Source organism: Myotis nattereri (genome assembly GCF_964212035.1).
Source record: "Myotis nattereri genome assembly, chromosome: 3".
Classification (NCBI taxonomy): Eukaryota; Metazoa; Chordata; class Mammalia; order Chiroptera; family Vespertilionidae; genus Myotis; species Myotis nattereri.
In genome coordinates this window covers 105,274,489-105,289,297 of record NC_138077.1, presented here as the reverse complement: position 1 = coordinate 105,289,297, position 14,809 = coordinate 105,274,489, and positions in this window count along the sequence as shown.

The following is a 14,809-nucleotide window of genomic DNA, read 5'->3' as shown; positions in this document are numbered from 1 at the left end:
AAACATTACTCAGAGATTTGCCAAGAGATAACTGAAACAAAACAATATGAAAACAAGTAGTGAGTAAGCAGACCTTTTGTGAAAAGCACAAATAAAACTACCAACCCATCACCTTCACCAAAAGATTCCCATTAGCATGTACGCTTTATGTTTAAAAAATAAAAGTAAGTTTTAAAAATAAGTTTTATAGCCCTAGCCGGTTTGGCTCAGTGGACAGAGCATCGGCCTGTGGACTTACGGGTCCCGGGTTCAATTCCAGTCAAGAGCACATGCCCGGGTTGTAGGCTCGATCCCCAGTAGGGGGCTTGCAGGAGGCAGCCAATCAATGATTTTCTCATCATTGATGTTTCTCTCTCTCTCTCTCCCTCTCCCTTCCTCTCTGAAATCAATAAAAATATATTTTAAAAAATATTTTTGAAAAATGTTATTAAGAAAAAAAATTAAGCTTTATAAAGCCTATTTGATGCTCAATGCCAGACCAGTACCTGACTCATAGTAGGTACTCAAGAAATATGTGTTGCATGAATGAATAATTTTTTTATTTTTAAAAATTTTTTTAAGTGTATAATTGCATTATATTGTTTTTATAAATACAAGAAAGGTTATTTTTCTCTTTTTCACAATCTAGAAAATTTTTCGTTTGGAATACTAAAATGTACATTTTTGTGTTCTGACTACCCTACCATCCACCTCCATGTATGTGTTCTGACTACCCTACCACCCACCATCATCAAGCCCTATACAGGTAGGGCATATTTGTTTCTCAATAAATATTTAGATAATTTTTAGGAAGGTAATTTTCAAGAATTATCATTAGCAAATATCCAAGTGACATAGGGCCTAAAATGTTAAAATCTACATGAAGCCTTTATAGTCATCTAGTCCAATCCCATCTTACACCAGATGAGCTACCAAGTACCACTCAACTTTTTATTCGTGGTGTAAGGACTCCTACAGTGGTCCACAACCCACCAGGAATTTTCTTCACAAGTCTGTGTTAACCAATCAATAATCAGACTAAAAGGTAAACTAAAAAGTACAAGATATGCAATGTGTTCAACACTATACCCTCCCTCAACCTCAAGAAATCACCTTGCTGACCCACCAGGATGGATAGGGGTCCGCAAATAATGGCTGCAGCCAAATGCCACCTACTACCTGTTTTTATACAGTAAGCAAACTAAGAATGGTTTTTATAAACACACACACACACACACACACACACACACACACACACACATTAGAGGCCCAATGCACGAAATTCGTGCAAGGGGCTTGGCCCTCGCAGCCCTGGTTTTGTCCGGAAGGTCATCCAGAAGGATGTGCAGAAGGATGTCCGGAATGTTGTTCGGCTGTCTGGTCTAATTAGCATATTATGCTTTTATTATTATAGATATATATATTTTATTGATTTCAGAGAGGAAGGGAGAGGGAGATAGAAATATCAATGAGAGAGAATCATTGATCGGCTACCTCCTGCAAACCTACTGAGGATGGAACCACAATCCAGACATGTGCCCTTGACTGGAATTGAATCTGGGACCCTTCAGTCCACAGGCCAATGCTCTATCCACTGAGCCAACCAGCCAGGGCGGTTTTTACATTTTTAAATAAATGGAACACATTAAAAGTATAACAATAGTTGGAACATATGAAAGTTCAAATAAAGCTTTATTGGCATGCAGTCACACTTGTGTGCTGCCTGTGACTGCTTTCGTGCTACGGCAGCAGCTGCAACAGAGACTGCGTGGCCATGGAGTCTAAAATATTTATCGGGCCCTTTATAGAAGAGGTCTTCCCACCCTTGCACCAGGAGATAGTTAACGTGACTTTGGTAAATTTCACCTTCCAAAGAGCCAGCCCTGTCCCTGCCAACCAGCTGCCGTCACTTGCATGCTATTTCCTTTTATTTGATTATTGAAACTCCACAGCAAACTATTGTTTTTACCAGTCACTTAGAAAACAAAGATAAAAGTTTCCACAAAGGAAATAATAACCTTCCTTTTCCAAGGTCCTCATCTGCCTCACTTCCAGTGAAATTTAAAGCACTACTTCACTCACCAGTTTGTATGTACATCCTCCCCTACTGAATTCAGGACCCCTAAAGGTTCTCTTTTACAATGAAGGGCTCAAGCTGGAGGGAAAAAACAAATAGCTACTTTAGCAAAAATAAAATTACCCTATGGAAAGAAAAAAAGAATGTTTATTATCTGGAACTGAAAAGCATTTTTTCTTACTTTTTGAGATACTATTCTTGTTTGTTTTTTGTGGGTTTTTTGTTTGTTTGTTTGTTTGTTTGTTTGTTTGTTTGTTTAATCCTCACCCAAGGATATTTTCCCATTGATTTTAGAGAGAGTGGAAGAAAGAGGGAAATGTTGATGTGAGAGAAACACATCGATTGGTTGTCTCCTAAATGCACCCTGACCAAGACTCGGGCTAGGGAGGAGCCTACAACTGAGGCATGTGCCTTTGACAGGAATCGAACCCGGGACCCTTCGGCCCACAGACCAATGTTCTATCCACTGAGCCAAACAGGTTAGGGCAAGATACTATTCTTCTAAATGTGAAAACTGTCCTTCTATATTACACATCTTCTAAAAATTGAAAATTATGTCTATAATTAAATTTTCAACTTGCAGGTGTCCAAATTCATACCTGCTTAGTGTTGCAAAATGATTATTAAGATGCAATAAAGCTTTTTGTTTGATTTTGTTTCATTTTCTTTTCCTATCCCAGTGTACAAAGTACTGCCTTGTAACGCATAAACTAGGAAAACCCCAATCCCTGGGCCTTTGGAAATAACTTGAAGGGTGTCTATGTTCACGTACATCATAACCCCCAGCTGCTATGCTTCTGAAGGTACAAATGGCCACTCTCCTTCATTTTAATAGCACATTTAAAATAACCTAATGTTAGTTCGACATGAGTAGACAATCTACAACACTGTATAAATAATCATTTCAGTTGTAAATAGTAGTTGCTCAAAGTAGTGTAAGGCTGGCTGAGAAAGACAGAAACGAGATGGTCACAAAGCTCAGAGGGCCTCTCCTCTCCCTTTCCAGAGGGGCCAGTGAGGGGGCAAAACACCACGTGGCTGAAAGACACTAAGGTTGCCAACTCCGGAAACCAGCCAACATTTGACCACTGTTCACTTATTTGCCAAGCATCAACTAAACACCCTCCTACCTATACAACAGGGTATTACAAAGAGCAAAAAGGACTGGACTCTCCCCTTAAGAAAACCACAAACTGGCAGGAAAAATTAAATGTGCACAGAACCAATAGAGCTACATAGCTGACAATGACATACGCTAAGGGTTAACTACAGCCTGCAGGCCAAATCCAGCAGGCAGCCTACTTCTGTACATTGAATTTGATTGGAACATGGTCACACCCACTCATGTATGTGTCGTCTATGGCTGTTTGACGCAGAGTTGAGTACATGGGACAGAGACCATGTAGCCCACAGAGCCAAAATATATATGATCTGACCCTTTTCAGAAAAAGTCTGCCAGAGAGAGCACATCCAGCTGGGGTAATCAGAGGAGACTACACCTTAAAAAATACGTTTCAGAAGGCAGAAATGGGAAAAGAATATTGTAAGGGGCAGAATGGCCCAGATGAGAAAAGTCTGATTAATGAACAGACAAAATTTGAATGGGGTACAGCATGCAATGAGGGGAATTGTGGCAATGTGGCCAATAGCACTTACCTAGACCACACAGTTTAACAGTTAATAACACAGTGCATACTTAATGGCACTTAATGGCAATGTCACTTTTCTTTCCTCTTATCTTCCTTGACATACTAGTATATGGCAAACCTCATTGGACCTAGTAAAAGCCAAGGTGTAATACAAGAGTTCAAAAAAATGTCTGTTCACTCATTACTATGTTCAATTTGCATTTGGTTTTCATTTCAAAAACTTTTTTACATTATTGCCTAGACTGCATTTAACCCTTGATCATGGTAGACATTACTACCACTTGGCAAAGGAGGAAAACTCTGAGACTAATCTCATGTCCCATGTGGAGCCAGGAGTCAAGAGACCTTGGATCCTCTGCTCCATCCTATGACTAACTTTAGGAAGACACTCATATTGGAGGATCTGCCACATGGGCTGCATTCAAGACTAGAAACTCCAATAAATCACACAGAAATGCTTCTTTTGAACACACTGGCCAAACCTGCACTGTGGCCTTATAGTACATGAGTTAAAGCTTGGTGCTACTCAAAATCAGGCCAAACACCGAGCTTGAGGTCAGTTCTCCTGTGCTTCAACAAGTTCTGGTCAATATGCATTATTTTGTTACAACAGGCAGTAGGTAAATATTCACAGGAACGAACTCGAATCCATCACAGACAAAAACAAAACTCACCTACCAATACCAATCTTGGCAGTTGGATCATCTTTATTCTGCTCTGGAAAACTTAGGATCCTTAAGAGAAAAGCATTGTAATGAATTCTCCTGTCCCTCTGTAGTGGCAAGTACACTAAACGGGTTTGAATGAGTCCCTTAGACACCCTGTTGCCTGCTAATTCAGTTATACCTTCTTTTCAGGGAAGTGCCATACAAGAGATTCTAGAATCTGGGGCACCAAGCATTTCCTATGCAAGATGATATGAGACTGCAACGCCAAATCTCTCCAACAGGATATTCAGTGTGATGAGTAAATGAGCACGAAAAACAGGAGTTATTCTCACCATCTGTCATCCAGAGGTCAGAGCTTTCACAATCACCAAGTTTGTAGAAATGGTTTCTTTAACCATGGAAGTTGCCTCCTCTCAACCCCTTCCCCATGCCTCGCCACTCACATCCCACCTCTACTGATTCCTCAAACATCTCTTCCTGCACAATTTGTAATGTTTTGTTCCTTTAACTGCTTGCTTTTTAGAGGCCTTTATAACTAAAGTATTTCCATTATAATTAACTTTAGAACAGACAATGGTTCCAAAAGCAGGTCTAAAATCATTTTGAAATATGTGATAATTCTTCTTCCAAAGTAGAGGTGGAGAGGCTGGCAGGGGAGCAAAGACATGTTTTTATGCTTTCAGGATTGGAGGAGGGACTACACCTGCTTTATGAAGTCCATGTCCCAGTCTCTCTGCTCCCGTCCTGTCTCCCAGCATCCACCACCTCCTAGCCTTTCCCAACACCCATCTCTTAAAGCCAGCTTCAGAAGGCAGATCAGAAAATGTGAAGGCAGAAGACAGCAGAATCAAGCATGAAACCTAAATACAGCTTTGGGGACTGGCCTACAAAGTATGGTCAACTGTCCTCCCACCTGGACTAAGATGAAATGTCATGAAGATGAGCAGAACTTCCCATCAGTCATTAGGAAACAGAGAAGAGAACCAAGTACAGGGTTGAGATATGCAGCGAAGCTCAGGGTAAAAACTTGGTAGTTAAGAAAAGGTATCTGCATTCCCTTGACATAGTCACATCAATATAGCCAACTTCTACCACCTGTATGCCTTCTTTTATTTGGGTAATTTACAATCTTTTATTACTTTTTAAACAATCAAATAATCTAGACGCATAGTGAAAAAATTATAAAGTACAAATAAACAAAAAAAAGTCCTAGCCAGTTTGGTTCAGTGGATAGAATGTCAGCCTGTGGACTAAAGGGTACCAGGTGCGATTCCGGTCAAGGGCACATACTTTGATTGCAGGCTTCAGGCCCTGGGCATGCGGGAGGCAACCAATTGATGTGTCTCTCTCACAACAGTCTTTCTCTCTTTCTCTCCTTCTTCCTTCCCCTCTCTCTAAAAGTCAATGGAAAAAATGTCCTTGGATGAGGATTAAAAAAGAAAAAAAAAAGATGAAAGGATGGAAAAAAGAAAAGGAGAAAATCCATAATTTCCCCACCCAGAGAACCCATTGCTAGCACTTTAATATTGCCTTCCATACTTGTTCTTGCTTACACGTCTTTTTGAAAGGGTCTTTCTTGAACTGGTATCAAATTTCATATTTTATTTTTATTCCATCTAGAAAAATCAGTTCGTTTAAGAGTTATCACTGATATACTTCTTAAAGGCACTGATGATTATGAATTTCTTTCCATCTAGTAAAACTTTAAATTGTGATTCTATACCTTCTTCAAAACTTAATCTGACCATTTTGACCCTGGAAGTCTTTTACAAACATGAACATCTTTCAAAAGGAGACGTCAGGCCCTAACTGGTTTGGCTCAGTGGATAAGAGCGTCGGCCTGCGAACTGAAGGGTTCCAGGTTCGATTCCGGTCAAGGGCATGTACCTTGGTTGTGGGCACATCCCCAGTAGGGAGTGTGCAGGAGGCAGCTGATCGATGTTTCTCTCTCATCGATGTTTCTAACTCTCTATCCTTTTCCCTTCCTCTCTGTAAAAAAATCAATAAAATATATTTTTTTTAAAAAAAGGAGACGTCAGAGGCAAAAACTAAAACCATTTTCCTTAAGAACAGGAAGAAGACAGGGATGCCCACTTTCACCACTCTTATTCAACATGTACTGGAAGTCCTAGCCACAGTGATCAGACAAAAAGACATAAAAGGCATCCAAATTGGAAAGGAAGAAGTAAAAGTCATTATTGAAGATGACATGATATTGTACAAAGAAAACCCTAAAGACTCCACCAAAAAACTACTAGATTTAATAAATGAATTTGGCAATGTAGCAAATACAAAATCAACACCCAGAAATCGATGGCATTTTTGTACACCAATAATGAATTCTCAAAAAGTGAAACTAAACAAATAATTAATTTACCATTGCAACAAAAAAATTAAGATACTTAAGAATAAATTTAACCAAAAAGGTAAAAGACTTATACTCAAAAAACTACAGGACGCTGAAAAAAGAGATAGAGGAAGATATAAACAGGAGGAAGAATAAACCATGTTCATGGATTGATAGAATTAATATCATTAAAATGTCCATAATATCCAAAGCAATCTATAGAGTCAATGTAATCCCTATTAAAATACCAGCAGCAAAAAAAAAAAAAAAAAAAAAATACCAGCAGCATATTTCACAGATTTATAACAAATACTCCAAAAATTTATATGGAACCCAAAAAGACCCAGAATAGCTACAGCAATCTTGAGAAAGAAGAACAAAGTTGGAGAATCACAATATTAGATATAAAATTATACTGGACAGCCACCATAATCAAAACAGCCTGGTACTGGCACAAGAACAGGCATATAAATTAATGGAACAGAACAAAGACCCCAGAAATAGACCCAAGCCATTACACTCAATTAATATTTGAAAAATATTAAGGAGATAAGAACATACAATGGTGTCAAGACAGTCTCTTCAATAAATGGTGTTTGGAAAATTGGACAGATACATGCAAAAAAAAAAAAATGAAACTAGGCCACCAACTTATACCATACACAAGAATAAACTCAAAATGAATAAAAGACTTAAATATAAATTGAAAAACCATTAAAATCCTAGAAGAAACCATAGGCAGCAAAATCTCAGACATCTCTTGTAGCAATGTTTACCAATACATCTCCTAAGGCAAAAAAAAACTAAGGAGAAAATAAACAAATGGGACTACATCAAAATAAAAAGCTTCAGCACAGCAAAAGAAACCATCAACAAAACAAAAAGGGAGCCCACTGTATGGAAGAACATATTTGGCAATGATATATCTGACAAAGGTTTAATATCCAAAATATATAAAGAATTCATACAACTTAACAGAAGGAAGATAAACAATCCAATCAAAAAATGGGCAAAGGACCTAAACAGACACTTCTTCAAAGCAGACATACAGATGGCCAAGAGACATATGAAAAAATGCTCAAAGTCACTGATAATCAAAGAGATGCAAATTAAAACGACAATAAGGTATCACCTCACACTTGTCAGAATGGCTTCCATCAACAAACGACAAGTGTTGGTGAGGATGTGGAGAAAAAGGAACCTAGTACACTACTGGTGGGAATGCAGACTGGTGCAGCCATCATGGAAATCAGTATAGAGTTTCCTCAAAAAAGTAAAAATGGAACTGTCATTTGATCTTGTGATCCCATTTCTAGGAATATATCCTAAGAAACAGGAAACACCAATCAGAAAGAATGTATGCACCCCTATGTTCAGAGCAGCACGATTTACAATAGCTAAGATTTGGAAACAGCCCAAGGGCCCATCAGCAGATGAGTGGATAAAAAGCTGTGGTACATATACACAATGGAATACCACCCAGCTATAAAAAAGGAAGAACTCTTATCATTTGCAAGAGCATGGATTGACCTGGAGAGTATTATGCTAAGTGAAATAAGCCAGTCAGAGAAAGACAAGTACCACATGATCTCACTCATATGTGGAATCTGATGAACAAAATAGATCCAGAGACATAGCAGCATAGAAGAGACTGTGGAAGGAGATCAACCAAAAAACTTGTATGCATACTATGCATAACCCATGGACACAGACAATAGGGTGGTGAAGGTCTGGGATGGGGGTGGGGGGTGGGTGTGAGCTAGAAGGAGTCAATGAGGGGAAAAGGAGGGCATACGTAATACTTTCAACAATAAGAATTCAATTTTTTTAAAAAAGGAGACGTCAGAGTGATGGCTAGTGTCATTATGCTTCTACGAGCACTGGCTATGTTTGAAGTCTTCTATTTTTAAAAAATGCATTGCATGTGTACTTAAGTACTGGTTGATGTGCAGACCATGATGTGAAGTATGCACTGAATGAAATAAACAATATTTTGTATTTTTCAAAGTGCCTCTCTTAACTAAAATATTTGCAAACATCTTCTGATTTAATTCAGAAACATCTAATACTCAACTATGAAAACTGGGTTCAAAATATTGACTTCTACCATTTTTTAAAAATATATTCTTAGTGATTTCAGAGAGGAAGGAAAGAGAGGGAGAGAGAGAGAAACATCAACGATGAGAATCATTGATCAGCTGCCTCCTGCATGCTCCCCACTGGGGATCAAACACGCAACTCAGGCATGTGCCCTATGACCTCTTGGTTCACAGGTCGATGCTCAGCCACCGGTCTTGACTTCTACGATTTTTAAAAGGGTTTCTTTGGCCCACTGATTTCTCAGACTAACTATACACACAAGTATATGCTATCTGGAAGTTGCTTTAAAATAATTTAGCTAGCAGTTAATCGTTACAGACTTTAAAGTATTTTTTAGAAGAGAGGGGATCCAGAAACAAGAATGGCAGAATGCTGAGAATTGTTGAAGTGGATGATGATGGGTACATGGGAATTTATTACACTAGTCTCCCTAATTTTATATGTAGTATTTCAACATTTACATAATACAAAGTGTTGTTTTTTAAAATCACTGTGAATGTATTGCTCCTATTGTGGATAAATCTTTCACACCCAGTGTAGATACTAAGCTTTGGTGGAGTGGCTGCTCTGTGACCCTGGCAATCTATACTCATCTGTTCCTCATGACAGGCCTGCTTGGTTGGTAGTATTTGCCCCAATTTGCTATCTGAGGAAAATGAGATGCAAAGGAATCAGTCCAAAGGCTCAAGGCAAGTGAGATGGGAAGGAGAACAGCCACCCACAGAGGTGTCTACTACACATATTGTTCAGTCCCTTTATAAATATTATTGTACGTGAGCATGTCTGTTTAATTGTCACTTGCAGTATTTTAGTGCATCCTGTTTTTCTAGAAAAATGAATCAGCCTCTCTCTGTTTATCCAAGATAAAAACCAAAAAAAAAAAAAAAAAAAAAGCCCGAGAACAATATTGGTCTGATGGAGGCCATCCTGACTGTAAAAGGAAACACCCCTGAGTCAATATCCTCTGTAAGAGACATCCCCTCATAAAACCAACCCGGAATATTCCAGCGGGGTCCCACTGAGCATAACACCCAGAGTGCTCAGTGGACCCCCACATGCACCCACTGGAGTTCTGACAGCCTGCACAGGCTTCAGCCTCATCTCAGATTCGCCCCACAAACTCCATTCCACAAAAGGCTCCAGCTTTAAAGCTTCTGTAGAGTCTCTTATCTTTGTCCTTAACAGAGATGCCCTCTCCCTACCCTTCTTTTCTGTCTATCATAACTCGACAGCATCTTGAAAACGCAACTTGGGAAGCACACTCCTCCATGTCCCCGAAGCCCAGGCTGGAACACTACATGTATCCTCCTTTGCTCTTCCCTAATGAAGCGGCTGTCAGCTCCCTGAATAAATGTCCTCCCTTTGCCATATTATGATAAGCCATTTTCAGTTTTCTCTCTAAAACTCAATGCCAACTATTTAGGACAAAGGCCATGCTTGATTCATGCTTATGTCCCACAGTCCCAGCAACAGAAACTCAACGCAGCAGAAGGAAGAGAGAGGGAGGGAGGAAGTGCTGTTTTATAAGTACAGGCCAGAGGTGAGTGTAATAGTCACCAAGTAAAGGCAAACTGGTACAGGAAAATTGCTTTTGAAAATCTAACTGAATATTAAGTTTGCTGTGCCACTTTTAGACATCTATTGCTTAATGAAACCAGCATACAGAGTTCCTCCCACTCCCACCCTTTAGGTCAGGCAGCTGAAGGATAATTGGCAAGCACTTAGGCACCACATTGTGGTCACACTCTTGAGGGTCTCCTGGGAATCAAGATGAGCAGAGGGAAAAACACCTCTCAATTCACACTCACTACAGGGCCTACCTTCCCAGAGCCCATGTGAAGCATTAGGCAACTGACCTTACTTTCTCTCTGCCCCTCTCTCTCCAGGCCCATGGAGTCGCACAGGGTGTGTCCTACGCTCACACAATGCAAGGTCACTGTGTTCTTCAAGTACAGGACTACTAGAGTTGTATGGGTTTCCATGGATCAGCTGCTTTCATTATTTGTAGATGGCCTCATTATTTGGAGCCCTTTAGAATTCCATAAATCACATCAATATTATTCATGAACTTCTCCCATAGATATGAAAGTAAAATGTAGGCTATTCCATCATTGGATAAAAGAAAATAGCTGTAACTATAGTAGAAAAGCCTGAAAAGATGTATACCACAGTGGGCAGTGGGTATTCAAATGGTGGACTATGAGAGATTTTTTCACCTTTGCTTAAAAAAACTATGATTCCTTTTGGCCCTGGCTCAGTTGGTTGGAGCATTATCCCATACACCAAAAGGTTGTGAGTTTGATTCCCGGTCAGAGCACATACCTAGGTTGTGGGTGTGCTCTCCAATTGGGACACATATTGAGGGAACAAATCAATGTTTCTCTCTCACATCAATGTTTCTCTCTCTCTCTCTCTCTCTCTCTCTCTCTCTCTCTCTCTCCCTTCCTCTCTCTAAAATCAATAAAAACATATCCTCAGGTGAGGATTAAAAATATATATGACTACTTCTGAAATAATTTTTAAGAGTTATTTTAAGGGCTACTATCAAGTTCATAGGGTGGACTAAAACAAGAGATTACAAAGATAAAGTCTGTGTCCTCTGCAAGCATGTTTTTCAGACACTGAAGAATGATATGAGGGGCTCCTTGAGCCAATAGGCTGCCTGCCCATATTGGCCATAAGCCTGGGCTACAATGTCATGCAGCCAACAGATCTGTCCAGGCGTGCTGGTGTGTGTGTGTGTGGGGGGGGGGGGGGGGGGGGGAGCGGCAGACACCAAGGCACTGGGACCCAGTTGGGGGTGGGTGGCCCAGCAACTGAGCATCCATCCGTGCCAGCCAGAGGGCCCACATGTTTACCTAACCTTCATGACACCCAAGGCAGGCAAGAGGCTACATAACTTACCCCAGATTACACAGCCAGGAATGGCAGAACCAGGCTTTGAAACCAGGTAAGTCTGGCCCCAGAAAGTGCTCTGAACCAATGGACATGAAGACATGGTCATCACACATCTGGAGCCTGCAGACTAATGGAGAAAAAGTGAGGGATATGTAACATCGGGTGTGAAGAATATCAGTAAAAAGTAAGGACAGGGATTAGGGAATGTGGAGCAGAGAAACCTTGTAAAGGGCAGAGGTGAGATTTAAACCCACTTTTGTCTGGGCAGTCTCTGAGCTTTGCACTAATATTAGGCGGCCTCTCCAAGAGGCAGGAGCCTGGAAAGGCAGAAGAAATGCCAACTGAGGGAACAGTAACCTAACAAGTGACCTGTCCCCTCCGCTTCTCCCCTCTCCTCAAGTACCATCTGGGCTCCACAAAGGGGAATGCAGCAGCCAACACCAGCCTCAACCCACTGATGTCTGAGTGATACCCGGAAGAGATTTAGGCTGCTGGCCAAACAAGGAAATCCAAGATAAACCTGCCATTCTGTCATGACCTCGAACTGCTGGGAGACACATAAACAACGGCAAGGAGGAACAGCCTGCTCTTTTAGGGCGCCCTTCACAAAGAGATGAAATCACCATCAGTCACACCTCTCTGAGGTGGCACCATGTGGTGCAGGCGGGCAGCAGGGGCTCTCCTGAAGGCAACCCTGTCGGCCCCCTGCAACTTCTCAAAGAATGAAAAATAGCACTGCATCCCCTCAGACTTCACACTGACTGACAGGTGTGCCTATGAGGCAGTGCTTGTCAGCAATTTTATTAAAGGAGAAATCAGGTGTATAGCACTGGTTGGTGATTTCTTCAATTCCCACACTCACTTTTTTGGAGCTCAATAAAGGTACTTTGGTTCAAGCCTATTACTTTACAAAAATGCCAAAGGGAGACCCATGGTTTACCTTTATTGCCCGAGGTCCAGCAATACGGCCTGCTTGGATTGCTGGTTAAAACTAAAAACTGAACCTTCGGATCATATTACACCAATGGTCTAGTGCTCTCAACATCTCAGGGAGCTGATTTCTAAATTTTGTTTTCCAAATTGGTAATCCTTTGGAAGCATCTAGGATTCTGCCGTTGCACCTTCCTTCAGGTGCCCTCTTAGGGACTTGGCTCCATTTAACTGATCTACATATTTTGATTTTTTAAATTTGTTTGGTTCTGGGCTTCATCATAGGGCACTCTTAAGCACCTATTAATACTTTACATAGAATTGCTTTCTGAATCCCAGAAACAGTCTTGTTGGATAAGTACTTTTATTATCATCTCTGGTTAGAGATGAAGATACTGAGACACAGAGAAATTATGTGCCCAGGGTCACACTGGTCTTAAGAGGCAGAGTCAAGAACTGAGCCCAAACATTCTGACTCCAGAACCTATATTTTCAACCACTATATAGATAACCTTGTTTACTTTATGTTTTAAATAGGGTTCTCACAAGTGAAAGCGTGGTGTGGAGCAGAGACAGAGGCACAAGGTCATGCATGGACATCCTAACCTCGGTGGTGTAAGACACAAAGATGTACCTGGATCTTCTTTGAACCTGTTTGGTCGGCCCTCACATTGAAGTCTTCCAAGATGACAGTAGGTCTGACAGCAGAGCTCAGCTAGACTGAGGAGGCTGGATGAAGGGGAGTATTTAGGGATCAATTGCCTTCAAATTGAGTTCCAAGTGCCTTATGGCAGACCCTTTGGGGAGCTGGGTCTCATGCAACTGCTTATCATGTTCTCCTGCACCCGTCTTGCACCACATACACACATCTACCTTTATAAAAGCCTTCTTTTAAATAACACAAGAGTATCTACTTGACATGATAGAGGATGTTTCTATAGGAGTTGACACAAATGTCTACATCATTTTTATCTACTTCCTATCTATCTGTAGGTCCAGATACAGCTCAAATCCTATCTAATTTTACTAACAACATTTCCACTGCAAAAAGTTACAACTATGCGTGCCCCGCATCCAGGTATAAACTCTCCAGGCTGCAGAGACCACACACATCATCCTTTACAGAAGAATCTTAAGTTTTTTATGCAGTGCCTTCAACTACTCGACTTGCTCAGGATGATACAAGTGCAGAGGGGTGCAAACAAACTACAGAACCCCGAGCACCAGTACAGACCTGGGAAGGAAAATGCTGTACTGGTATTAATTTTGCTGAGTGAACCACACATCCCTAAAAACAAATTTGTTGCCATTCTCACTTTATGGTCCCAAGAATGTCCCACAATGACATCCTTTTCTACTTTGATTTTTGCCTTGCTTGAACTGTTTTGAGGTACAACAAATATGGCTATTTAAAGGGCAAAAAAACAGGGACCAAACAGCTTCTATGCTTCTCTTATAAAGAAAGAGTCCTCGTTTTTAAACTTTTCAAGCTTCTTAAATTTGCTTTTTCACTGTCTACTTTTAAAAATTGCAGACGGTAACTCTAATCACAGAAGTCTTTGAGAAACTATATTTCTATGATTTTTTTAAAAACTCAAGTAATGTTATTGGAAGGAAGGAGAAAACCACATTGCCCAAACAGAAGTGACTAATGCTGGGAGCAAGTGCTGTAAGAAATAAAGCCCCACAGAGAAAGAGACCACTGCATCTCTGTAGCCTACTATGTGGTACTGTGGCCGGGACTATTCAGTTACTAGCAACCAGATTTTCCAGCTCCCTTGATGTGTTAACCAAAGTAACCAGGTGCAACTCCTTTCACTGGCAATATTCTTTCTGCTAATGATAGGAAAAGGGAAGAAAACCAGGAGGAACAACAACTAAGGAGAAGAAATTTTTATAAACACTCAATTCAGTAGAAGGCAGAAGTCACACCATATGGCCCATGCCCAGTTATGTTACAGATCCATTTGTGAAGAACTACATGTGTTCTGTTGTGTGGTGTTATGCATTGCAGGTGGTCTCAAAAAGTTTCACATGGAAGATAGACCAGTGAGCTACATTAAGCTCTTAGACTCCTTTAGTATTCTTTGTACATGCTGGCACAGTTTCAAAATTTGTATGCAGTTTTCCTTTGATGTTGTAAGTATGCTTGCACTGGGTC